We start from the raw sequence: 27,632 nt of genomic DNA, 5'->3' as shown, positions 1-27,632 counted from the left end.
GGACTTAGAAAATTTTGAGTAAGGCACTCCAAAATGTGGGCGCTCTGAGGCACAAGGTTGGGGGAGGGGCTGGGCCTGGGTCTAAGAGAAGTGCCAAGAGCTGTGTCTGATGGGCAACACCCACCACATGTCCCTATATCCTGGTTGCAAGGATGGCTAGGGAATAGGCCAGCTTCTAACATGTCTTCCTAACACCCCCTGGGAACGAGCCTCTGCTTTCATCCTCTGTATTTCCAAACATCTTTAATCATCCTTTCTGCTCCTGCTTCCTGCCTCAAAAGAAGACATTTCTCAATTCGTCAGGTAAATAACTCCCCTAGCTTTCTTGATTTCATCCCTCCTGCCTCTTTCAGAATTTCAAGGCATCGATTGTATTCCCTCTTGTATCTTTCTTCTCCACTCTGTACTCTTGCTTAAAACTTCCTCATCCTAAGAAGGAAAGAAGGAAGGGAGGGAGGAAGAGAAAGGAGTCTCCTCACTCCCTTGTTGTGCTCCATACTCAGGCTTTCTCCATTTCATTGTCACCCTCTTAAAAAGCAATTTACCACTTATTAACACCTTCACCATTCAGCCCATTACAATCTTGCTTCTGTTTCCACCAACCCTTTGAAACTACCTCTTCTCAACCCCTCTCATTCCCTCCCACTTAACAAATGCAGTGGCTTATTTTCAGCCCCCATTCTCCTTGGCACAAGTTAACAGCCAAAATGACTGATCATTCCCTCACGAAACTCCTCTTCTTTGGCTTCTGCAACACTGTTTCTCTGGGTTTCTTTCTCTTTTGACTGTGTTTTCTTGGCCTCCTTTGTTGGCTCCTCTTTTACCCATTCCTTTACCTCTCAGAGTTGCCCTCAGGGCTTCAGCCTTGGACTTCTCTTTACCCCCCTCCGCACCCCCTCTTCCCCACCCTCTCCCTGCACAAGCCCCTAGTCTTCACCTCTTGAATATAGATGAGCCCTAAATCTAAATCTCCAGCTCAGACTCCCTACATAAGCTTAAGATAAGCAGCCACCTATTAGACTTTCATATGTCCTAAACTCAAAAAGTACAAAATGAATTTACTTCACTTTAACAACTCATTCTTCCCCAGACCAATGCTTCCTCTAATGTCTTCATTAGAAATGGCACTGATGTGGAAATGTTGGAGTTCCAAACGAAAGGCCAAGAAAGAATTCTTGAGATGTCTTGGGTGCAAGATGTTTTATTAAAGCACGGGGACAGGACCCGTGGGGAGAAAGAGCTGCATTGGGGTTGAGGACTAGCTGATTATATACTTTCAAGTTGGGAGGGAGTTAAGGGTAGCGTTAATTGTCTAAGGAATTTTGGAAGCAAGGTTTTTAGGACCTTGCGGGGACAAGCTATTGTTAGGAAAAGGTAATTTATTACTATCTAGTAAAACCTCAGTCACGAGACCCTTCAGATGTGTATCAGTGGGCCATATGCTTGGAGGATGATTGCTAACATAATTTGGTGGGTAGGCATAAAAGAAGGCTCCGAAGGAATTTTTATGTGTTAAACAAGACTTACAGGATCCTAGAGGTTAGGATAATGTTAAGCTAAGATTCCCTTTTGCCCTTGGCAAAACGTCAACTTCAAGACAATTGAATAAATGGGGTGTAAGTTGTAAGAAAATTTAATTTTTTTCTCTTGCCCACATCAGCACCACAGTAGTGAGTTTGTGTACAGCTCAAGTGAGCAACTCAGTGCTCACGTATAGTCTAATAAATACCATCTTCTCCAACAAGCATGTTTTACAAGCTTTGTGGATACCACAGGCTCATGGTTAAAGGTTATATTGCTGGGAGATTCATGAAAACCTTTCGTAGTCTAGCTGAATACCTTAAAGATTTTCTTAACCTTCTCAGAAAATGTTAAAGATCAGAATTATAATTTATCATAACAAGAGACAGAACATACACAAATTGAACCTTAAGTAAATCACTGCCCCACTGAACTAATGCTCTTTATTCTTTGTTTGCCTAACGTCAATGGAATACAAAGTGTTCCTCAACCCAGGCTAGACCCTAGCAATTATGGAGCATGGATCAATATTACAAATGGCAGCTCATATATCGCTGTCTAAATAATGAGAATTTATAATTTAAGATGACAACTATAAAATAAGATATATTCTATCTACCAACCTTGACAAATAAAACGCCACAATGACAGGATAAAAATATATATGTGTAAAGCTATGTTTTTCATATGACTGAAAATTGGCCAAGCATCAAAGATAACTGAATTTAATTATTATTGCATAAGTCTGGAGGTTCTGTGGATGTGCCACAAATATTTGGATGAATAAAGTAAAGAGTTAATTTGTAGGGTATTATATGTTTATTCCATAAAGTTTATTTGTGACTTTATTTTAGCTAAATCACTAATTGTGTTTAATACTTAAGAGTTCATATAATTCATTTTCCATCAACAGTAAAGACTTAATGAATTAAAAACTAAAATGTCACTATATTCAAAGTAGCCGAAATTTGAACATATTTTCATCAAAATGTGAACTAAATGTAAAACACAAAAAATCAAAATTCTTTTTCATATTACTGCAAATAAATCATTCTCATTAATTATCTATTAAAGGTACATGCAAGGTACCTATAAGGCTACATGCAAATTATAGTTAACAAATATCAATTTTTAGATAATAAGATCTGAATGGTACTACATTTTATTTAATTTTTTGAAGAACCAATGAAATATTATTTAATATTTTTTAAATCATAATTTGCGATGCTAGCATTCAAATACATCTAGCTGCCACTGCAGGGAATCAATATCACGTTTCGTGTATTTTAAACCTAAAGTTTTACATACATGTATACAAGTACACATATATACACACAAATAAATATATATGTATACAAATTTAAGAGTAATATGAATTATATGAAGTTGAAAAATGTTCTGCTACTCTGAGCAACTGCTGCAACCCACACTAATTCATAAATACTTTTGTGACGAAAAATTGGAACTCGAAGAGAAGCCAGAAAATGCGTGTTCTGTGCATACGAAAATACTTTGTCACATACCAGTCTATCGTATGCATGCTATCTGTAAGGAAGTTAATGTGTTTTTTTCCGACCAAAGTTTTTCCACCACTCTAGTCTTCCTCCACTCCAAAAGCAGTGTCCATCTCTAAGACTGGCCCTGGTAAAATTCCTGAAACTTTCCACCACATGTCCTATGTTTCAAGGACACAGAAGGCTGGAACTTCAAAAGCTCACTGACACCAAATTCAAATTTTTATACATCCAGTTCTTTTCAACATAGCCCCAAATAAGCGGGGTCTTAGCTATTGGACTCTGCCTACTTTGCATACCCTGTGAAATTACACCCAACATCTTCCAGTCATAAATAAGATGAACTCTGTAGATATAAAAGACCCCAGACCACTGCTGTTCTTCAGAGCTTTCTGGCCCAGTGGTACCCAATCATGCAGCATCACCTAGACACTAAGACACTAAGCCCCCCTCTCTTCCCCAGAGTTCCCTTGTCCTCCTCCCCCTCTAGATAGTGGCCACAGGGTAGCCTGTGGACAGTGTCATTCTGTGAGGGACTTCCCCTACATGAAAATCTGTCAACATGTTATCCAATAAGCTTGTGTGCTATGACACCCTGTGAGCATATCTTTTTCCTCAATCAACCCCCAAATCCCTCAAACTCACTCTTAGTGTCCTTCTCTTGGGTTTGTTTAATGTTTCCTCATATTTACACCCAAATTATAAATCTTTGGCAGGAATATCACAGGAGTGATGCTGTGTTTTCCTCAATGCATTCTATCAGGTGGCAAATCATGTCCATGTATCCTATTTCTTGTGATATTAATGTTGATTAAGATAGTACCGCAGATTTCTCACTGTAAAGATACTCTCTCCCCTTTATGATTAATTTTATATGGAACTACTCTGCAACTATTTAAATAATCTATTCCTCATCTTTCTTTAAGGCACTATCTTTAGCATCTATTGATGTTTCTTGCCTGAATTAATAATTACTATGATGGATGAACATAGAGGAAGGGAAAGAAAAGTAAGATAAAAACAGGGAGGCAAACCATAAGAGACTCTTAAATACTGGAATTTGATAAAGGGGTGGTAGGTGGGGGGATGGGCTAAATGGGTGATGGGCATTAAGGAGGGCACTTGTTGGGATGAGCACTACATGTTATAAATAAGTGATCAATCACTAGGTTCTACTCCTGAAACCAAGACTACACTATACGTTAACTAACTTGAATTTAAATAATTAAGTTTAAAAAAATAATAATAATTACTATGATGGTGGCCACATTGAGATTTTTAACTCCATTACTCCCTGTGTTTATTAGTTGACATTCTATTGTGATGAAGAGCTTTCTCTTCTCCCTGCTTATTTATTCATTTGTTTATTTAGATGCAGAGGTAGGCAAACTGTGACCCATGGGCCATATCCAACTTGCTGTCTATTTTTGTAAATAAAGTTTTATTGGAACATAGCCATTCATTCATTTATGTATTGTCTATGGCTCCTTTTATGCTATAGTTGCAGAATTGAACAGTTGTGTCAGAGATTGCATGACTCATCAAGCCTAAAATATTTATAATCAGGCCCTTTATAGGAAAGGCCGATTCCTGATTTGTATCATGTAGGCTCATGTATTCTTATTTTATTCCATTACTATCATTATATACTTGATGCTCTAATTGTCCTGGAATTGGCCATTGGAAACCCCTTCAAACTGGCTCCTGTGTCTTTTCAACAAATTTCCATTGTTCTTTTTTTTTTTTTTAATGTCTATTTATTTTTGATAGAGAGAGAGAGAGAGACAGAGCGTGAGCAGGGAAGGGGCAGAGAGAGAGGGGGACACAGGATCTGAAGCAGGATCCAGGCTCTGAGCTGTCAGCACAGAGACCAATGTAGGGCTCAAAACCACGAGCTGTGAGATCATGACCTGAGCCGAAGTCTGCCACCCAACAGACTGAGCCACCCAGGCGCCCCAGATTTCCGAACACTTCCTTGCTTTTGGATACAAGATTTTCTAGGCTTTCCCTACTTTTTCCATTGAATCGGCCATTTCTCCAAGGAACCTTGGAGAAACCAAGGAACTTTGGTTTCTTTTAGCCAGGAGTGGTAGTAAGAAACCAATGTCTGGTATTGCCTCTGGGGTGTGCTGGAAAACATGAGGGAGGTCATGGTTATAGATCTAAAATTAGAAATCATTAGCATATAGATGACCCATATAGCTTTGGGACTAAGTAAGATTACTCAGGGAAAAGTGCAGAGAGACCCAGGATCTCCAACATTAAAGAAAAATAGCCTGAGAAAAAGATTAGTAATATGGCTCAGGGTTTTTAATGTCTATATCCATAAAGTGCTTATGTAAGTAGGTAAGAAATAATTAAGACCCCACTGAAGAATAAAGGGTCATATCAGACCTGTCATGTAACTAAAATGAGAATTAGTGTGTCAACATGAGGAAAGATATTCAACCTGACTTACAAAAGAAATGCAAATTAAAACAGGATGCAGTTTGGGGTAACTGCCTTGTTTTTTTCCAAATATTTAGTTGGACATTTTTCAAATTTATAGAAAAGCGGACAGAGGAGAATAACAAACATCTGTATACCCATCATCTAGATTCAACATTTGTTAACATTTTGCTGCTTACTCATCTTTCAACACACATAACCACAACACCCACACTTTTTTCCCTGCTAAACCACTTGAAAGAAAAGTTGCAGATAGCCTGACATTTGATTCCTAAATATTTCAACATGTATTTCCTTATATATGTCCTTATGTAGGCCATTTAAGGATTTAAAATGGTTTTTCAATTGTAGTAAGAGACACATAACATAAAATTTGCCATCTCAACCATTTTTAAGTGCACAGTTCAGTAGTGTTGACTATATGCACATTGTTGGGCAACAGATCTCCAAAACTTTTTCATCTTGCAAAAGGAAGCAACTCTCTATTTCCCCTTCCTCACAGAAAATTAATTTTAATTCAATAATATATCTAACATATAGTCCATATTCGAATTTCCCCAATTGTCTCTGAAAAAGCATTTACAGCAGTCTCTTTAACTGCCAAGTCTCTCCAGACTCGTTTATTCTAGAAGAGTCTCCCTGCCTTATTTTTGCTTTTCAAGATATTGCTTTTCTTTAAGAGGCCAGCTGTCTTGTGGAAGGTCTCATGTTCTGGATTAGTCCAATTTTTCCTTCTGATTACATCCAGACTAAACATTTTTGGCAAGAACATTCTGTAGGTAACACTGTGTACTTCTTGTTGCCCCATATCAGGCAGAACGTAAGGCTGGGTTTATGCCGGGTTCTTCACTATTCCCTGGACTATGTTTGATCATTTGGTTAAGGTTGTTGGCCAGGTCTCTCATAGAGATACTTCTTCCCTTTGGAATTAATAAGTAATCTGTGGTGATATTGTGAGACCATGTCTACATTCTGTTTCCCAACACCCTTTCACACAATTATTAAATCACAGGTTGCAAAATGATTTTATAATTGGTTTTAAATTTATTATCTGGCATTCTACTGTAAAGAAACCTTTTTCTTCCTCGTCCTCTTTCTCTTTCTTATTTATTCGTTATCATAATGCCCTTATAAATTTCTGTATTCAATCATTACCATCCACTACTGCCATTATTCTTTTTGATGCTTATATTGTCAGATTTGGCCTGTGGGACACCCGTCAAGCTGTGGTTTTTGACATGACCTCATTAGTCTTTGAGCATTTTCTTACTTTCTGACACAACAGAATTTTCCAGACTGATGTCGTATTTTCTCTGTCCTTGACATGGAATCACTCGTTTCCCCAAGGTACCCTGTTCCTTTTCAGGAGGAATGGTATTCAGAAATGATCATCTGAGCTCTAGGTGTGTTCATTTCTGCAAGTGCATGTCCTTGTTTCTAAGCACTCAGATTTATTTATTATTTCCCATTCAAATCCAGCAGCACAAGGTTTTCCCTTAGCCTCCCCCCATTCCATGTTTGTGTCTCTCTCTTATACATGGTGAAAACTCTGACTCATAAAAACACTAGTGTATTCATTAATTCTTTTTTTTTTTTTAAGTATGTGTTTACACCCATCATGGGGCTTGAACTCACCACCCTGAGATCAAGAGCTGCATGCTCTACTGAGTGAACCAGCCAGGCACCCGTATTCATTAATCCGATCTAACTCGTAATATACACAAAATTGTTTCAAAATTACATCACCAATACCACTACTTACCACAAACCTACTGTAAGTCTAAAATTTCTTTGCCATTCCTTTTGTTCTCAGAATATACCCCACTAAAAAATATGAAGAGTGCTGTGTTCAAAAGTTAGTTGAATTTATTTTTTCTTTCCCAAGCTATTCATTTGTTATACACTTATATTCAGTTGTTTCTGTTTTTATCTAATCTTAGTGTTTATTGGGGAGCTTGGCTGGCTGGCTGCCTCAGTCTGTTGAGTGTTTGACTTTCGGTTTCAGCTCAGGTCATGATCTCAGGGTTGTGGGATCAAGCCCCACCTTGGGCTCTATGCTGAGCATGGAGCCTGCTTAAGATTCTTTCTCTCTCTCTCTCTCTCTCTCTCTCTCCGCCCCTCTCCCCCATGTTCTCTCTCTCTCAAATTAAAAAAATGATATAATCTTAGGGTTTGTTTATAATACACTTGTTTATTTTTTGAATATGTAAAACATTTAGGAAATTCAAAAGTTAAAACTACAGAAAAGGTATACTTAGAGAAATCTTTCTTCATTCCTTTTTCCTCCACTCTATTTGCTCCTACACTCTTGATGGAACAATTTTAAATACATTTTTAAAATTTTTTCAATTAAAACAATTTTTAAATACATCTGCATTTTTAATGTATATATGAAGTAACTCCATATAAATTCATAAGATCTTCCTCATACAAGAGTCAGTTGGGTGGCTCAGTCAGTTGTGTGTGTGACTTCAGCTCATGTCCTGGTCTCACAGATCATGGGTTTGAGCCCCACATTGGGCTTTGTGCTGACAGTGCAGAGCCTGCTTCTGATTCTCTGTCTCCCTCTTCTCTGCCTCTCCCCTGCTCTCTCTCTCTCTCTCAAAAATAAATAAGCATTAAAAAAAAGAAAAAAAGATCTTCCTCATATTAGACGTTGTGCTCTAGGACCAAAAAGAATATAAAGATGAATGATATGCGAACTGTGAGAGAGCAGGGAACCAATGTGAAAAGATGGGACATGTATAACTTTTATAAAAATGAAAACTTTCTGATAAGAAAGCAGATGGACTTGTAAAAATTCAGAGAAATCTTTCACGAAGGAAGAAGTGGTAAAGCCGTGTCCAATGAGACTGAGAGGTCACAGAACAGGAGGGTCAAGAACTGACCAAGAGGCAGCCATTGGTGACTTCACCAGAGGGGTCACAGGGAATGATGGCGATGGAAGAATAATTGAACTGGAATGGATTATAGAGGGACTGGGAGGTCAGGAAGTAAGACATCAGCACAAGCATGTCTTCTAAGGGGCATTTCACAAAGCAGAATAGAGAAATGGGGCTACAGATAGAGGCAAACTTGATGCAAGACCCTTTTTTGGTAACATGAGAGATACTATCTACCACATGCTTGGGTGCTGATGAGAGTGATCCAGGTATGAGAGAGAAAAAAGACAATTGCAAGAGCAAAGTCCTGAACATATAGAAGGGGATAGAATCTAGTGCACAAATGGACTAGCATTTAGTAGAAGCTTAAAAAAATATATGTTGAATGAAAAAGACATGGTAGGGGCGCCTGGGTGGCGCAGTCGGTTAAGCGTCCAACTTCAGCCAGGTCATGATCTCGCGGTCCGGGAGTTCGAGCCCCGCATCGGGCTCTGGGCTGATGGCTCAGAGCCTGGAGCCTGTTTCCGATTCTGTGTCTCCCTCTCTCTCTGACCCTCCCCCATTCATGCTCTGTCTCTCTCTGTCCCAAAAATAAATAAACGTTGAAAAAAAAATTAAAAAAAAAAAAGAAAAAGACATGGTAAGTAATGGGCTCTTTCCTCAAGTCGATCAAGTCCAAAGATGGAAGACAGTTGCGTGAACCACACACCAGAGCGCAAACACCACCACCTGAACTGTTGCTTGAAGAGAGCGCGCAACTTTTAGGGACAAGCAGCACCTTCTCAATGATGAGGCTTCTCAGAGCAGGGGGTATCTGCTGACTGTCAAAGACAAGAAAGTGAAGCAGAGGATTCTGATAGAGAGAAAGGATGTCAGTTCAGCCTGAAGAAACAACAGGAACAAAAACAGTTGACATATATGGCTTGTGCTTTCACTTCATAAAACTTATTTTTACTACAGCCAACATCAGACACAAATGGGGTTTTCTTACAAATACTTGTGGCTAAGGTGTATTGATGCCACTCTTAATCCACAGCTACTGTAGGAAGACCACGGTTTCAGATCCTGTCTCTGAATACACTATTGGTTGGTCCTGAAGAATTTCATGTGGAATCCTTTCCGGCCACTCTCATACACAAGCCGTAGATTTCTTGAACACACTACATGCAAGGAGTGTTCTCATCTACCAGAGAGAGGCAGCATCTTTATTGACTAGTGGACAGAAACGAGCAGATTATTTAAACTTTTAGTCTCAGTTTCTCATCTGCAAATAGGGATGGTCATACCCAGCTTGCAGAGTTTTGTGAGGATTAAAGTAGACAATCTAACTGAAGTGCCTACCCCGTGTGTGGAACAGACTATGTGGTCAATAAATGGTCATTTTTGGTTTCAAATATATGATAGTTACCATGTACTGAGTACTTAGGATTATGTCCAGTATAGCTCTAAGTGCTTAGTAGGTATTAATTCACTGAATCCCCACAGCATCTTATGAAGTAGACATTATCACTGCTTCTAGTTCTAAAAACACGATCAGCAAGGTAGGCAAGCAGTAGAGCAGAGATGTGAGATGAGTCAGGATGGCCTTAGAGCTTTGCCTCTCCTCTGCTGGGCTGTACTGACTCTCTAATAATTAATGGCATCACACCAGTTCCAGAACCAGATCAATCTGTTATCCCAGATCCATTTCCCTTTTTAAAAAAAATTTTAATGTTTATTTATTTTTGAGAGAGAGAGAGAAAGAGAGAGCAAGCCAGGGAGAGGCAGAGAGAGAGGGAGATACAGAATCCGAAGCAGCCTCCAGGCTCTGAGCTGTCAGCACAGAGCCTGACGCGGGGCTAAAACTCATGAACCGCAAGATCATGACCTGAGCCAAAGCCAGATGCCCAACTGTCTGAGCCACCCAGGTGCCCCCCATTTCTCTATTTAACAAGGAATCCAGGAAGTAAGCCAGTGGGGTTAGGAATTGTTATGGTTTTCACAACCACGAGAGCTGGCAAGAAATGTGGAAAATGATCCACACATTTCATTCACATGCTTTAGTTTGAACAAACTGCCTTCGCTCACCAGTCATTACTCCAATAATAAAATGCAACACACTTTGTCCTTTTTGCAGTTAAAAATTTAACATTATTCGAGAATAGGCAGAAATGTCTAGGGACTTAGCCAGCCAAACGCTTACCCAGGCCTGCAAAGAAATATAAGCAAAAATTGTCATTGCAGTACATTTTATAATATTGAAATATTAGAAGCCACCCACATATCCTTCAGTAGGGGCCTAACTAAAGTGCAGTATGTCCACAGCTTTCAACACAGTTGAGGTCAATTTAAAGATAAAAAGTTTTCATCTGTAATGTGAAGTGAAACAGCAAGGTATAGAACCGTGTGTCTAATTTGATTCCACTTTTAAAAACGAACGCATATGTTAGTATATACGCCTTAAAACCTGGAGCAATGCTCAACACACCCTTCGCGGTAGTTATGAGGAAGGAGTTACAGATGACTTTTGACTTCCTAAATTATACATTTCTGGATAGTTTGAATTATTTACAAGCACCTATTCACTTCTGGTATGAGAAGAAAACAATACATGTTTAAATAAGCAGAAATGGCAAAGTCCATCAGAAGTGGAGCAGGGAAGAATACAGCCTGGAGCGCGGCTCTAATCTCTCAGTCTGTGAACTGCTGCCTCATTTCCTGGCAGCAGAGTTTTATGACTGGCTGGCTCTCAACACATCCTTTTGCCAACAGGACACTGGCAAGCAGGGTCGTTAGAAACCTTCCTTGAGAGAACTCTAACAAAAGTGTAAGCGGCATTACAACTTGGAAATATGGCCAAAGGGAAAAATCCATAAAAAACACCCATCCCCCTTGTCTCTATCCATGGTAGGAAATGTGGCTGTTAAGCCAATGAAAGGAATTAGGATCCTGATGAAATCACACCGGTTTGGCTGTGGAAAAAAACGAGAGACGTTAAGTGCAATTCATCTTTAGAGAACTCCAGCCTTCCCATCAGGCCTCGGAAACTACAGAGCCATAAAAGCAACAGAGATAAGATAAATAATCACTAAAGTGGCTGACTTTTTTACACTGAGGCACCAATTTCAGAGTCTTTCGCATCCATTTTATGCCACATTGTGTATCTGTTCCATCCAGAAACTCTGGGAAACGGGTTTTTCAAGAGGAGGCCCTTAGGAAGAGACACAGCAGGACCAGACCCCAGAATGACCCACTGGAGCCAGTGCCATGTCCACTAGCAAAGAGGGTCATCCTAGAATTAGGTGGTATAATAATGAGTACAATTCATTTTTAGGCAAATATACCCCTTCCCGAAAAGTCAGATAAACAATGCATCCATCAAAGAAGAAAGACTAATAGCAGGTGAACAATGAAGAAAATGCACAGGAAACTGAGTCTCTGAATGAAGCCATGGATGAGGGGAATCATTGGTCAGCCCAGCTTTCCCCAGATCTTACAGAGGGGCATGGGGCCCATATGGGTGTGGTGACAATGCTCTGGAGGGTCTCCGGCCTATAGGCACATGGTACGGTCCCCTCTCCATTCCATCACCATGTCGGCTGGACCACCACCAAAGTAGTCCTGATACGCAGAGGGGAGAATGGGGGCACTGGGAAAGCAGCCCCTCCCCTGACAGCCAGTCTCATCTGAGGACTGCAACCCCTCCCCTGGAAGCTAAAAAGGCCACCACCAGGGCCTCTGGGATGGCAAATGTTTGTTTCACAAAGGCAAAAAATGAGATGCAAAATCATTATGTAAATTCCTCATAATTCCTTTGTGATTGAGTGACAAAAACAGGAATAAAATTTACCATTTCTCAACTCCAACTTCAGTGTCAGGGCTCAATATGGAGAAGTCTTGGGGTGCCTGGGTGGCTCAGTCAGTTGAGCATCCGACTTCAGTTCAGGTCATGATCTCATGGTTCGTGGGTTCAAGCCTTGCATCAGGCTCTGTGCTGACAGCTCAGAGCCTGGGGCCTGCTTCAGATTCTGTCTCCCTCTCTCTCTCCGCCCCTACCCTGCTTGCGGTCTGTCTGTCTCTCTCAAAGATAAATAAACATTAAAAAAAAATTTTTTTTTCAAATGGAGAAGTCTGAGGACTTGAGTGCAGCCCACACCTCATTTTAATTCTCTTTGAATATACAGGCATAAATTTTACCATTGTTCTTTTTCTTATCGGCTACTCTTGCTTCCTTCCTACTCTCACACTGAGCGGAGTTCATGACTATTAAGCGAAAGAAGGGAAAGGGAATAAATTGATAAAATTAAAGTAGATAAAAATATGATTTAAATAGTTTCTAAAATGGGGGTGTATCATTTTTTAATATGGCATTGTTCCAATAGTTTTGATGCTGCATTATAGGTACAAAACTTTAGTTTTTAAAAATTAGAAAAATAAAAAAAATTAGAAGGATATGTTTTCTTCTCAGTCCTCAGCAGGCCCTCTATAAAGGAAAGCCTCTCCCAAGCCAACATTCCCAATTAAGGCTTTCATAAATAGACAGACAGTTTGGAAATAAGAATAAAAATTACCCTGAGTCTACTTCCCCAAAGCAAACCCAGGTTTTCTTAATGCTTTCTTTCCACTAGCAAATGGCACAGCCTGAAAACAGACATGCAGAGACATGCTGTCTTTACAAATGAGGACCAGAACCCACAAGAGGCAAAATCCATTATTCTTCTCTTAACCATGCAGGAACCACAGATCCACAAAATGTGTGTGTACATTTATACCATGGAATACTATTCAGCAATAAAAAGGAACCAAAATACTAATAAGGAAGGTTACAGCAGGAATCAACCTCAAAAACATTATGGTAAATGAAAGAAGCCAGTCACAAAAGACCACACCACACTATAATTCCATTTATATTAAATGTCTAAAATAGATCTCTAGGGACAGGCAAAGGATTAATGGCTGCCTAGGGCTGGGGTGGGATGGAAATGAACCGTAAGCAGGCACAAGAGATCTTGCTGAGGTGATGAAAATGGTCTAAAACTGGATTATGGTGATGGTCACACACTCACTAAATTTACTAACAGTCATTAAAATGTTCACTTTGAGTAGATTTTACAGTATGTAAATCACATCTCAATAAAGTTGCTTTAAGAAATGCAAGAGTCCCTTGCAACTGTAAGGTTGCCAGATTTAATTTCACATTCCTGCTAGTGTTTGAACCACAAAATGACACACTTCGTATCATTTTTGTAAAATTATATTATGTCTTGAGACTTGCCACAGAAAAGCCCCAGAGGCAAGTCCAAATAACAAAATCCCATTTTTTTTTTTCATTTAGCAAAGCTATTATCTTCTCACACACTTCCCCTCTGCTTGCTGAAGATAACTTTGGTTTGTTTACTTTTTATGAGAAGTTTGCAATTGTCTGAACACTAGTTTCACTTAACTTGGCTGCAGAATAATTTACTTTTGGGTGGTCAGATGTGACATCCAAGTGTTACTGAGTATGGAGTCAAATTTCTTTAAACTATGGCATTCAATCCTGTTTTTCTCATTTGGCTTAAAAGCAATTCAGAGGTTTTGCCAGTCTTAAAAATATTTAGGGATGATTATTTGTATTTTATTTTGTAAAGTATTTATATTTTATGAAATCTGAGGATATTAATTCATTCGTTTAAAATATGCAGAAAAATGTATGTACAGGATTTCAGCCTTGTTGGTAGCAGTAAAATATTATTCATAAATAGGGAACTAGTTAAATTAGTATACATCCAAACATGTAGCTATTAAAAATATGGAGCAAAATCTATAGGCATTGGTATGAACTACCTCCAACATGTATTGTTAAGTAAAGAAAGATGTGGAACAGCATACTTGGTATGCTACCCTTTGTATTTTATTTTTAAAATAATATATCTAAGCATAGATACATCAGATTAGTAAAAGTATGTTCTTATAAGAAAGGGAACTCAGTATTTGGGAGTTTGCCCTGTTAGGGCCACTAACTTTTCAGTACATATTCTTTAGTACTGTTATAATATTTACCATGTATGTTATCATCCACTGAAAAAATTTTTCATGTTTTACGCCTTTACCCCTACATTTGATAAACCATAACAAAATGTATTTTAAATACTCTAACAACTTCTGTCCAAATACAATAATAATGACATACAATAAGAACTCTAATCAAATTTTAATACATGGATTAATAAGAAAGTTATTTGAAGACTTCAGTTTCTCCATCTTGAAAACAGAGATATTATTATGAAGATTGATGGAATAACATTTGTAAGATTTTATAAGATGCACAATCATTGAGACGGAGTTTTGCAGGGGCAGCTCACTCTTGGAATGTAAGTAAATTGAGTTCATCTATAGAAGCAATAGATCTCTCTGTACTGGACATTTGTTACTTACTCATCATTGGATCCTTCAGGTTGAATTGGACTTGACTTATGGTGATCAATTATGTCTTTTTGTGTTACAGGACCAAATTCATTATCAGATCCTGGGGGACTAAGTTTAGCATTAAATATGTTTGTAGTAGCGGACAAATTCATAATCTGCCTGTCAATTCACTCCACTACCTAGTCATTCTTCTGCCTATACAATTAATTTAGCTGAAGAAAACAGTAATAAACACATCTTAAAATTACGATGGCACATTATAGTTCGTAAAGTCACTTTTACGTATTTTATTGCATTCGAGCATCTTGACAACCCCATGGAGGAGGCAAGACAGACATTGTTATGTCTGCCTCACAGATGGTCATAGATTACCTAATCAATCAGGAAGCAGAGAGCTAAGATTAGAATCAGAAATGGTATGTTTGTGTGTGTATAAAATCTGTTTTTTGAATTAGAACATACAATCTTTCAACTTCCCAGTTTCTGGGTTTTGTGAATGGAATTCACATAGACATTGTTTCATTTGCAGTTTGAACTTACCCTGACAATTATATCATCTAAATTCACATGGGTGGCCAAAGAGTGTTCTTGTGCGACAGGGACCATTCATTTTTATAGTCTCATTTATGACTCACGGATTTGTGTGGGTGTTGAAAAGAAAAATCCAGAGAAGGAGGAATGGGAAAAGATTTCTCTCTATATTTAAATACAAATAATAGAAAGAGGCTGAACTAAGTTATAAATAACGACGAAGTGAAATGTTCTCCGGAAAATCCATGGCAATAGCATTACTGCTCCCTGAGAAATGTGACTGCTTAAAACTCTGCTTCAGAAAACCTATTCATTGCAAAATAAACGCTTTGTTATTACTATTATTACATCAGGTTGTTGTCCTGAATTTTTTCCAGGCTTACAAATGTAATAATTGGTTTTATACATTTCAGTGACTCAAGACATACGGTTCTTAATATATATCATGTATTAGGAAGAGCAACTTGAACTGTCATTTGGTTATTGCTCTGGATTGGGGTGGATTTTCGCTATTTTTTGCAGCTAGGTGTGAAGACACGTTTATTATTTTAAACATTAACCAGTAATTGTATGACAAAGAAAATACTATTAGGTTCAAATAATCATTAATATTCTTATACACACACATTAATAAAGACATTCAATAGTATGCCCAAGGCCAGAACCTGGAGACTGACAATATCCATGACATTGATATGCTTTTGTTGCAGTATTTTTCAAGATTTAATGACATTAATTAATTTAGCTTGCTTTTGGACCTTGTCTAACTTGTTAGAAGAAAGCACCTAATCTGAGAAGGAAAAGTCTCACAATCTGGTGTAAGTGCTGAATCTGCCTTTCTTTGTAGCTTAAAAGGAAATACTTGGTCGCAGCAGAATGTTTCACATCCCTTTTGTTTGGTTCCAACTTGCAGAGTCATCTTGCTTCTAAAATGGTTTCAGAGCCAGAGATGGGAGGTTCCAAGCCAGAAAGAAATTCCCCTCGTCTTTGAATATCTGCCTTTATAGAATGTGAATCTCAAGGGCCAACCATGTAACTGCGATCTAAATTTTTTAAGTTTCCATCAGATATATTTAGAAAGACTTAAGCATCCATTTGAAGACTTGACAGGAGTTATTCTAATAATCATGCTCAGTATAAATAAAAAACCTCTACCTCTTCCATACAGATGTTCTGAGAAGGCTGCAGGGAAGGGGGTAAAAGGACAGCTGAGGAGGACTCCTTAACGTGTGAATGGACTTCTGGTTTTTTGTGGGTTTTTTATTCTTCACGGCTGATTTAGCTGATCTAAGCCAAAAGAAAGCTGATTACCTTGTGTCTGAGTTAATGTGAGAGTTTACACTGCATTCTGAAAAGTTAACCAGTCTCTGAGATAACCAACAAATAGTCTGCTATTAAATATTTACATGTAGATGTACACATGCATATCATTGTACATGGCTTTTATCTTAAGTAAGGGTTATAGTGAGCAGGACTACTCCAGAGAAATGTTAGAAATGAAGAAAAAAATAGGCAATAGTATGAAAATATAAATTATCAGAGCCACAACATGCAAGAGATCAGAGATAAAAATACACAAGCTTAAAAGAGGATACTGTCATTAAAGGCCAGGTAACAGAAGAGATCAGAAAGCCAGGAAGTTAATTTATAGCTTAAAGGGAAATCGGGCACTGAAGGTCTGAAAGCCAAGGCAGGTAATTTTGAGAGAAGGCCCACAAGACTAGGGCAAGGACTAACAGATCTGATTCTGAGGCAAGGTCTCCTTCACACTCCCCAGGAAGATGGAAAATCTCCCAAAGTCTGTGATCCTTTGACTGCCAAGTAGATTTATGATCACCTAAATGCATTTTGTTAACCAGATAAACTGAATTATGCATTAGGGCTGTTCTATGGCTCCCTTAACTCAGTTCTCCTCCTTGGCTAGTAACAAGTGGGCAAATTGAAATGTGCATGGGATGGGGCACCTGGGTGGCCCAGTCAGTTGAGCCTCCAACTTCAGCTCAGGTCATGGTCTCCCAGTTTGTGAGTTCGAGCCCACATCAAGCTCTGTGCTAACAAACAGCTCAGAGCCTGGAGCCTGCTTCAGATTCTGTGTCTCCCTCTCTCTCTCTCCCCCTCCCCTGCTCATGCTCTGCCTATCTCTGTCTCTCAAAAATTAATAAATATTAAAAAGAAATTGAAATGTGCTTGGGGACAGCTGATAGTTGTTTAAAAGTCAGGAGGTTCCATCCCATACCTCAGATGTGGAACCAAGGTGCCTGAGTGCTTGAATCACATGAATGCTGAAGAGGTTGCTAGGGAACGTTATCATATTGCTGGGATCAGCTGTGTACCTAACAGAACTTAAATTTCAAAGTCCACAGGAAGCATAGTTAGAAAGGACTTCCCTTGGCTGCTGTGTATTTACAAGGCAGTTACTTAATAGATCAGGTTGCATATGGCTAGCCACCTCTGAGAACCTGGTTGGGGAGGATTACATTACCAGAACCCCCATGCTTGCTTATTAACAAGGAGGGGACTGGAGCTCCTAATACTGAAGAATTTGAGGGAGTGTTTGTAGACACAGATCTTGGCCTCTATATATGGGCAATACCATTGTTTCCATCTGTTCCGGGGACTGTGGTTAGAACAGGGCTCATCCTGCAGATTTGAGGTTGAGAAATGGTGAGCACTAAGGAAAGGGGAGGGGTTATCAGAGGTGAAAAGATGAAGAGGGAGTCAGGGAGTGGAGCAGGACAAATCCAGGGTGCAGATATCCAAAACATAAGGGAGGTTCCCAAACCCAGGTTATGGGATAGTTTAAATATCAAATATCAGGCAAGCAAAGGGCAGAACAGAGCAAGCAGAAATGTCAGAATAACAGTTCTGAGATGGAACCCTGTGTCCGATCCAAGGATTGTCTCATCCCAAGACTCCTTGGTTATTCCTTGCCAAAAAACACTTGCCTCAGCATGAAGAAAGAGCTATACTTCACTAACAAGAGTGGATTCTGACAATGTATATTTATTGAAGCTTACTGATGTCAAAATATGCCAGATACCCAGTGATCAGCTTGAAACAAAAGGAAAAACAAACATGTGTGTGCCCATTTCCATCAGCATCCATAGGAGTTCGAGCTAAAAGAGACCTTGGAGATGCCCTAATCCAGCCTTTCATTTTACAGATGTGCAACTGAGGTCCAGAGTGGCCAAGTGACTTGCCTGAGTACACACAGTGAGTGGCAGTGCTGGGACAGGAACCTGCACCTCCTGACATTCTGGTCAGTGCTCTTTCCATAAACAGGGCTTTAATATTCACCAAATATTAAATTAGACTGAGTCTCCGGAGCATCAGCAACCACAGAATCATAAATTCAAAATCCCACAGAAAGGAGGAAGTGGAACACCCCTCAAGAGTAGGAAGTGAAATGAGAAAGAAGAGCACTGAAAGTACTGAAAGAGTACTGAAAGTGTAGCAAAGAGATTTATATTTGCCCTGGAAAAGCAGATGTGTGATCTGGGATGTATTAAGGAAAGCATTCAGCCAGCAGTAATAGAAATCCCAAGCTTTGAGGGCTGAAATGACTGGGGTCGGGCGTGTATTTTTCTCACCTAACAAAAGATGTCTGGAGACAGACAGCTGCTGGCAGTGGTTTAGCAGCCCCACAAAGTCAGAGGCAGCACCTCTGTGATTCTCTTAGCTTTCTCCTGGTCACAAAATGGCTGCAAACACACATCCAGACAGGAACTGAGTTACAGGCTACCCCTCACTGCAAGGAAAGCTAGGAAAGGAAATGTTTAGGTTCTTCAGTACTTATAGTAGATGTGAGCAAGGGAGAATGTGTTTAGAATGGGTGTTGGGGGAGGCAGTTTATAAACCTCCACCGATCCATCCTTGTGGCAGACATTACTAATCATCCAAACTTGGATAGGGCCTCCAAACTCTTCCCAATGGAGTTTTCTTTCTTTAGAAAAAAAAAATTGTTATCTTTTTTTATTTTCGAGAGACAGAGACAGAGTGCAAGCAGGGGAGAGGCAGGGGTGGGGGGTGGGGGGTGGGGACACAGAATCTGAAGCAGGCTCTAGGCTCTGAGCTGCCAGCACAGAACCCGATGCTGGGCTCAAACCCACGAACTGTGAGATCATGACCTGAGCCAAAGTCGGATGCTTAACTGACTGAGCCACTCAAACACCCTCAAATGGAGTTTTCTAAGCATGTTCTCCCAACTGAGCAAATCTGGCTCATGAGATGAAGCCCATTTGCTCTCCCTGTTTATTTTCTGCTTTCATAGCAACTCTGAGGCATGACAGGAAAGCTCTTTTAATAAAGATAATAACAGAGTTTAAACATCCAAACTATAGACACACAGGAAGAGCTGGGATGGTCTTCAGTCTGACTCTTCATTTTACAACTAAAGAAACGAAGCCCAGAGTGGCTAGGAGTCTCATGCATGGTTACACAACAAGCCAGTTGAATGTGGTCATTCACGAACCGTGAGATCATGACCTGAGCTGAAACCAAGAGTTGGAGGCTTAACTGACTGCGCCATCCAGGCACCCCACTAATTCAAATTTAAGTAGTCACATGTGGCTAACAGTTACCATATTGGACAGCACAATTCTAGACCTTTCCTCCATTTCCTCCCCAACTCATTCCTCTTTATCCCTCAGACGCCAGGCTCAATCACAACTTTGATGCATAGTTTTTCCCTCTAGTCTGGAACCCCATGTGGTTGCCTGGACCTCATCTCTTCTCTGGCTTAATGTCACTTTCTAGTTTTGGCAACTCCACGATTCAAAGGGAAAAGCTCTGCTTTAGTCCTAGCTCCACAGACCCTCATGGATGGCCCCCTCCTGATCACCACATGCAAGGGCACCAGGAGATTTAGGCATTTGCCATCCCACTGGAGACATTCAAAATAATGTTCTGAGGGTTCTTTGCCCTTTGGGCAAAGGAGAGTCACAAAGTTATAAATTTGCCCTCAGATGCCTTCATCTTTGAAGTGAAGCTTATGGGGGGGGGGGGGCATTGCAACAACTAGTCTGTGGGAAATCTTCCCTTCTGTGAGCATTGAACACTTGGAAAACAAGCCTGGACAATAATTCCTATTCTTGCCACTCTAAAGCATCTCAGTAATCACTCACTCACTAGAATGAAGTGATATTTCCATGGTATAGTGATCCCATCCTTGGTGCTTTTAGTGGATATGCATCTGTCTGGAGATGAAGGGTTCTTTTGCCTGCCACCATTGGAATCTCAGAGGCCAAAGGCTGGAGAGGGCATGTGGGCTCCTAGGATAGGTTGCACTTTCCAAAGTTGACCACGACAATAGCTCCCTTCTCATGTTCATCACCCCTTGAATCTGGGAAGGCTTGTGACTTGGGAAGGTAAGTGACTCACACTTGGAGCTAACCCACCCCGTAAGAAGTCCAGCTTCTCGGAGACTGCCATGCTGTGAGGATGTGCAAGCCAATGGAGACGAGGCATGTAGATGCCCCACTGGCAGTTATAGTCTTCTGTACTCCCACTGAGGCATTGGACATGTGAGTGGGAGCTTCAGACCACCCAGCCTTCTAATCTCCCCAACTGAGGGCCCAGACAGGTGAAGCAGAATAAATCCATCTGCATTGTACCCATTTCACATTCTTGGCCCACAGAATCTCTTGAGCATAACAAAATGGTCATTGTTTTATGCCACTCAGTCGGGGGCAATAATACCCACAACTGTTTCATGAGTCCCAAGGAATGAATAACAAAACACTGATCCTCACCTCCCTGTCAGCAGTTCCCAAACAGAAAGCACCCATCACCCCTACCTTGACTAACTCTGTCAGTCATTGCCCTAGGGCAAGGTAGAGTGGGTCTGGAAGGACTTTTCTGACAGGACAAACGTCCTAGAGGGCTGACATTTCCTAAGCCAGGTAGTATGATGAGTAGTTTACTACCTCAGAAAGGAACATAGGCTCCCACATAGAGGGCTTACAGTGGCAAGTTTGTGACCATGAGCTGGTGATAATTTGGACTGAAATATTTTCCTGCCCCTGGAGCTTACCTGCTAGTTTAGTGATAACTCCTCAAGTAGAGGCCTCATTGGTAAAATTACTAAATTCTCTAGGACTTAGCTCAAAGAAAGCTCCCTTCTAAGACAAGAGACACCCCGAGTAGCTGAACTGGCTCGGGCTTTCATCATGGAGATACAATGGACAGGAGGCTTGGGAGTGAGGAGGAGGAGGTTGCCTTTGGAGGGAGAACTGTATGAGAATAAGACACTTTTCCCCCACCATCCTAGAGGGGAGAGAAAGTGGGTGCTGTTTTGTTCCTTAAGGATTCCTGATTAAACACTGAAGTTTAGAAAGGAGGTCCCCAAAAGACTTGCTCATAAAATTTGGGTTTTATTCCAGAAAGGGAGACTGATGTCTTGTCCTTTGTTTGGCTATTTGCTTGGTTGCTGGGCTCCTGCCCAAGTGCATGCAAATTGGACAAGGTGCACTGGGGAGAGGTGACATGGTGGATGGGGTCGTGGGACGGGCGCAAGCATACCTCTCACATTCCCAGGTCTCAGAGAGATAAAAGAGGGCTCTGACCCAAGCCCTTAGGCACCACTTTTGGAGTCTAGGAGGAGAATGTTGGGGCTAGAGGGTTACCAGATTGCTGAGCTTGGAGTAAAGAGACCTGCACAGCTGAGGAACCTAGGGAAAGGCATTGTCTTGGAGGTGCCATCAAAGCCATGGATCAAATGCCATGGGCGGGGGGAGTAGGGGAAGGGGCTGCTGACAGGGAAACTGGATCAGTGGTGACAGCAATCAGGAAGGGGACCAAACTTTAGTGCAGACTCTTGCTTAAGGAGATGGTTTTCCCTCTCTGAAGACACACGGCAAGAGGAGGTGGGCGGTGAAGGCAGCAGACCCCTACCCCATCCACACTCCAGGCCCCTGGAGCCACGGGGTTAGCCTGGACTTAGGAAAGGAGGAAAGATTTGAATTAAATATGAGGTTGAAGTTCTAAAACAAGCAGAACTGAATTTTAACTGGATTTCACTATTTTAATAACTGAAATAATGCAGAGTTACAGAAGTGGACTGAGATGACATGAAAGAGAGCCCTCAATCGAGCCGCAGAGCATTGCTGGGAACAGATTTTAGAAAAACAAAGCTATTTTATGTATGCACCCCCATGGGTTGAATAACCAGCAATCAAACTGGTTACACACTTAATTGACTCTGGGGCAGAGACTGCAGTGGGTAGGGTGTGAGTACTGGGTCTCACGGCCCTGGGGCAAATGCCGAGGGACCTTCAGCACATCAAGAGAAGTCTCTGAGCTCTCAGTTTCCTATTTGTAAAGTAGGGCTAACATATCCCATGTCCCAGACTTATGAGATGTAAGTGGAATCACATCTGTACACATCCAAAAATAAAAGAGTTGCTTTTTGCTGTTTGCTCCTCTTTATGTCATCTTCCTGGTAAGGTGACCTCCTTCCTCCTTCCTACCCTCCTCCGTGGGTTGCTGTGCCTCGCCTGTCCATGGCTGAGCAGGTCTTCCCACTCCCGTGGGAAGCGAGGTTCTTTCCCACTCAGAGAAAGAACTCCCACTTTCCCCTCTGGTCACCCTCCATTCCATGCCAGATAAGTTCCCCCTGCAGGCCCTCAGCAGTGAACACAAGACACATCTTCTTTCTGCCTCAACAACTATCCTCTGTCCCTTTGAGAACCCATGGCCCCAGAGTTAGCACAGCTGCCAGAGGACAGACAGCCTGTTTTCCTTAGGGACCCTCAAAGAGGAGCCACTCTCCAGACCACCCCCCCACGAAGCCATTGACTCTTCTCAGCAATGTCATCCTGAAACAGCTGGGCTTAGCTTGCTGCACAGTGCCTTGATGGACATTTTTAAAAAATTGAGGCCTAACTTATCTATGGCAAAGTGCACAGATTTCAAGTGTACAATTTGATGAATTCTTACATATGGATATACCCGTGGAAGCACTTCCTGGGTCAAGGTTTTTAAAAAGCATATCACTCCAAAAGACTTCCCTTTCTCCTTCCCAGTCAATCACTGCCTCTGCCAGAGGCAACCAGCATTCTGACATTTAAAACCACATATTTGTTCCATCTGTGTTTGAACTTCTGCATAGAATCATACTGTGTGTAGTCTCTCCTCTCTGACTTACTGTGCTCAACATGTCTTTGAGATTCATCCATGATGCTGCATGTTATCAGTAGTTTGTTCCTTTCGATTGCTGAGTGATATTCCACTGTATGAATATACTATAATTGGTGTAATCGTTCACCTTGATGGTCATCTGAGTTTGTTTTCAATGTTGGGCAATTAACAATAAAGCTGCCATAAACATTCCCATCATGTGTTTCTATAAACATAAACACCCAGGAGTGAAATGATGAGTAATGGGGTGGATGCATATTTAGCTTAAATAGATATAGTGGGCATTGAATGAATGTTATTTGTTAGAATAAATGAGTGAATGAATGAATGACACCTCAGTGCCATGACTCTCAGATACTAACATAGGAATGTTATGAGTTTGGGGTAAAGGGGGGGTTATTGTAAATAAAGCCCTTTTGGCTGGCAATGGGTTCAGGAATGAGCATTCCTGAAGGGGGCTTCAAGGGGCAGGAAGGGAGAGGAGCCGCATGAAAGACCACCCCCTGGAAGAAGCAGGTTGTTGGGGGGTGGTGTGAGGCGCAGGCTGGCAGGAGATTTCCTTCAGTGCTGAGAGTAGGGCGGGGAGAAGGGGGTGCCCAGGACGGACACAGAAGCCACACACAGCCGTGCCACGAGGAGAGCAGTAGAGTATGCTCCTACGGATTCTCCGTCATGGTCCCTAATTGGTTGCCTTCACCATGGGAATCTTTAGTCATAAAACATTTAGCTGCCAAAGCATTATCAATTCAGCCATATGGATAATGTATCAGCAATGGAATCCACAATTAGTGCAGCTGTCAGTCAAGGCCGCTCTGGGGAAAAACAGTAGGCCCAGAGCCCTGCCCCTCCCTTGCTGTTCCAGCTTCCTGTCCACGATGAGATACCCACCCAGTGCCACCTGCTTTCTACAAGCACCGTGGGGTCTGCTCTCAAAGCTTCCCTCGGCCTTAGCTACCATCACTTCAGAACTGGCAGCCCTTCCCTCCTCCCAGGAGTACTGGAATACTTCCTGCACCCCAACAGGGGATTGTGGGAGAGTAATTACTCTCTGCAATTAATGGTGAGATTTCAGACATTGGGAGGAAGGGGAGTTGAAGAAAGAGCATTGGAGATGTCCCAATCTCCCAAAATCTCACCTGGTCTGCCTCTGCATGTGATGGGTCCTGCTGATCACACTTCTCTGCACTTCTGGCTTTACTATGAGCCTCAAAGTAAAGATCCTTAACCTGCCTTACATGCCCCTTACTTAACTCCAGGCCTTGGCCCCACTGCTCCCTTCATTCTGTCTACACCATCCTTCTCTCTGTCCTCCACACTCCAAGTTCTTGTCTCAGGGCCTCTGCAAACATGGCCCCAGCCAACTTGCGCCCTCCCCCTACCTCCCACCTCTTGCCAATTCCCTTTATTCCTTCATCTCAACAGACTGTCATTCCTGGTCTTCCATTCTATAGAAGGTGCCCCTCAGAAACACAGGTGTCCTGCTTAGCTCTTATGACTATTGAAATTTTGAAAGTCACTTGTGTGGTACTTGGTTGACATCTACTCCCCCACAGGAACATAAACCACATTCGGACGTGGGTTTTCGCTGCCTAACTCAAGGGTCGGCATGTCATATACACTTATTACTCTAAACCTATGGCATTAAGGAAGGGAACAAATGGTCTCTATTCACCCCCATGCCGTCCATTTTAACTATCACCTTAAGGTAAAGTGGAACATTCACCTTAAGGTAAAGTGGAATCATTACTATCATTAATGGGCCAAAATCTTTAGTCATACAATCTCAATTGTTCATATTTGCTAGGGGAAAATGCTAGGTTTGTCTCTTCCCTTTGGAAAAAAATCTTTTTTTTAAAGATGATTTTGCCCAAGCACTGGAATTGAGTTACAATTAGCCCAAAGGTTCAACTATCAGTTTTGATATTGTAACCAGCAGGAGGCTCTTGCCTGGTAGTTCTCAAAAAGTAACAGTTCTGAATTAGTCAAATTATCTAGTTTGTTAATCATTCAGCTCCTGGGCTTTCCTTTCTTCTCTCCTCCTCTGTCCATGGGTGATATTTGTTAAAACTGGCCCCACAAAGGGGGCCTGGGCAATGACCATAGAACCCTCAGTTGCCCAAGTGTTCGAGCCATATACAGCACATTCAGGCAGGAAGGAGCCTTAAGAAAATGACTCTGGCACCCCCAACCAGGTTTTCCCACTCTGGGTACTAGAATATGGATGGGAGCTCTTTGTCAAGGTGACTCAAGTCTAGAGACAAATAAACCTCAGATTTAGTCTCCTCTTTGCCACTTACTGGTTGTGTGACCTTGGATAAGATGCTTCATCTCACCCAGCCTTTGCTGATCCCTCTGGTGACAGATGTTTATTGTAAAAACTGTCTATCTCTAAGCAATGAGACTTAATTTATTTAAATTTTTTGTACCTAAGGTTCCTTATCTGCAAAATGGGGACAATAATATCTACATCATGGGGTTGTTATACAGATTAAATAATTTAATATGCAAAACTCTGCTAAAAAGGTGAGGTTGATGTTGGTGATGATAACGTTGTTATTAATAATGGTGGTGGTGGTTTTATAGCACTGTGAGTAAGTGTTACGTTCAGTCAAACTTAAGTCAAATCCCAGGTGTATGACCTTGAGGAAGTTAGTCAATCTCTTTAAGTTTCCACTTCCTCTGCAAAATGAGATAATAAATCTTGGAAGTGGGATGATAAGGAGTGCCTCCCTCATAGGGTGGTTGTGAGATTAGTGTTCAGTGGGGGTCCTGGCGTGTAGTAAGTGGTCAACAAACGGTAGCTATTGTTATTGTTGAAATCATTACTATTACACAACACCACAAGGGAGTCTTTAACTTGAGACCTTGTAGAGATGGCAGAAGGATCTTTTGGAAATGCCTGAGCTCACGGTCTGTACTGATAATAGATAACTTGCAAGGCAAAGTATAGACAATGGCCTATAAAAGAAACAAGGATCTACTGTCGATCTCTGGTTCCCCTTACTAAGCAGCATCCTTAGCCAGGAGGAGTTGGGCTAACAGTCTCAGTGCTGGTCCTGGCCAGTCAGCGTTTGGGGGGCCCACACTGCCCTTGTGCTAAGCCTGTTGTTGACGTCTGGTCCAGAGCCCCGGGGAGCGGAGTCTTAGTCATTGCTTAAGCTCCTGGCCAGGGAATGTTCTGAAGGAGGTTGGGTTTTACTTGTCGACAGGAGAGGAAGGGCTGCAGAAGAGCCACTTTGCCCAGACTGTGCTGGCTCCGTGGCCTGCAGGGCATCCTCTCTCTCCCAGCACACACAGTATAAGAGGCAGGCTTCAAAGCCCCTCCAGGAGGGGAGGTAGGGGGGTGGCCTGGAGTCTGCTGAAAAACAATCCCCCATTTAAGCCCAACAAGACACTCCCTGTGACTATCAAACATTTCCCAGCAACAGCCCCTGAAACAGCTCAGGCAAGCTTATCCTTGCTCATCACTGCTTAGTTACTTAGTGTCTAATATCTGGAGCAGCAGCGTCCCATCTGGTCCTCCTGCAGTGCTCGGAGGCAGACAAGATAGTTACAAGGCATCTTGAGTTTACAGTTAAAGTGACAAAGGCCAGGGGATAGGCTTTGCTCAGGGGCAGCCAAAGATTAAGCAGAAAACCCAAGCCTCCAGCTGTTGTTTTTCTAAGTCTTGGGCCACATTGCTCTCCTATAAGGAGGCATGTCATAGCCCTTGCTGACCTCGAAAAACACAGCTCACTTCCCGCTGCCACCACCCCTGGCCACCTTCCTGTTCCTCAGACAAACTAGCCCTTTCCCTGCCTCTGGGCCTTTGTACTGTCTGTGATCCCTTGGCTTAGAAGGCGCTTTCGTACCATTGGGAGTAGATGCCACTTCAGTGTACCTGTCACTGCCTCTAAGAAGTCTTCCCTGGTTACTCCAAAGGAGCATTATTCACCAGTCATTCCGCATCTCATCATCCAGCCCAATGCCTTCATATTCCTTACCTCAGTCATTTTGTTTATTTTTGTCTCCTTCATTTAGGCAAGGAGCCTCAGGAACTGTGTTCGCCGCTGCCTCCCGGCACTTGGCACACAGCACCATCCTCAGACTCAGCAGCTACGACCCTTGCACTAGGCCCTGAACCAGTGCCCAGAGGACCTGCATTGGGCCCTTGAAGCTGTGCCCTCCCCACAGGGCCAAGCCCACCCAGAGCCACTGCCTGCCCTTCGAGACC

General features: G+C 41.7%; 1 long non-coding RNA gene across 2 annotated transcripts in view; it reads right to left on the bottom strand.

The window, feature by feature from the left end:
- LOC113599900 (uncharacterized) overlaps positions 1 to 27,632 on the bottom strand; it is a 107,871-nt gene that overhangs the window by 54,819 nt on the left and 25,420 nt on the right. The window contains exon 3 of one of the 2 annotated variants that reach the window (XR_003420846.2): positions 9,000 to 11,316. The exons of the other annotated variant lie outside the window; for it this stretch is intronic. This is a non-coding gene — a long non-coding RNA (uncharacterized LOC113599900). Of the gene's footprint in view, positions 1 to 8,999; positions 11,317 to 27,632 lie in introns of those variants that run through there. 2 annotated transcript variants of the gene reach the window in all.

This window comes from Acinonyx jubatus, chromosome C2 (assembly GCF_027475565.1).
Source record: "Acinonyx jubatus isolate Ajub_Pintada_27869175 chromosome C2, VMU_Ajub_asm_v1.0, whole genome shotgun sequence".
Taxonomy (NCBI): Eukaryota; Metazoa; Chordata; class Mammalia; order Carnivora; family Felidae; genus Acinonyx; species Acinonyx jubatus.
This window is presented reverse-complemented; position numbering and strand designations above follow the sequence as displayed.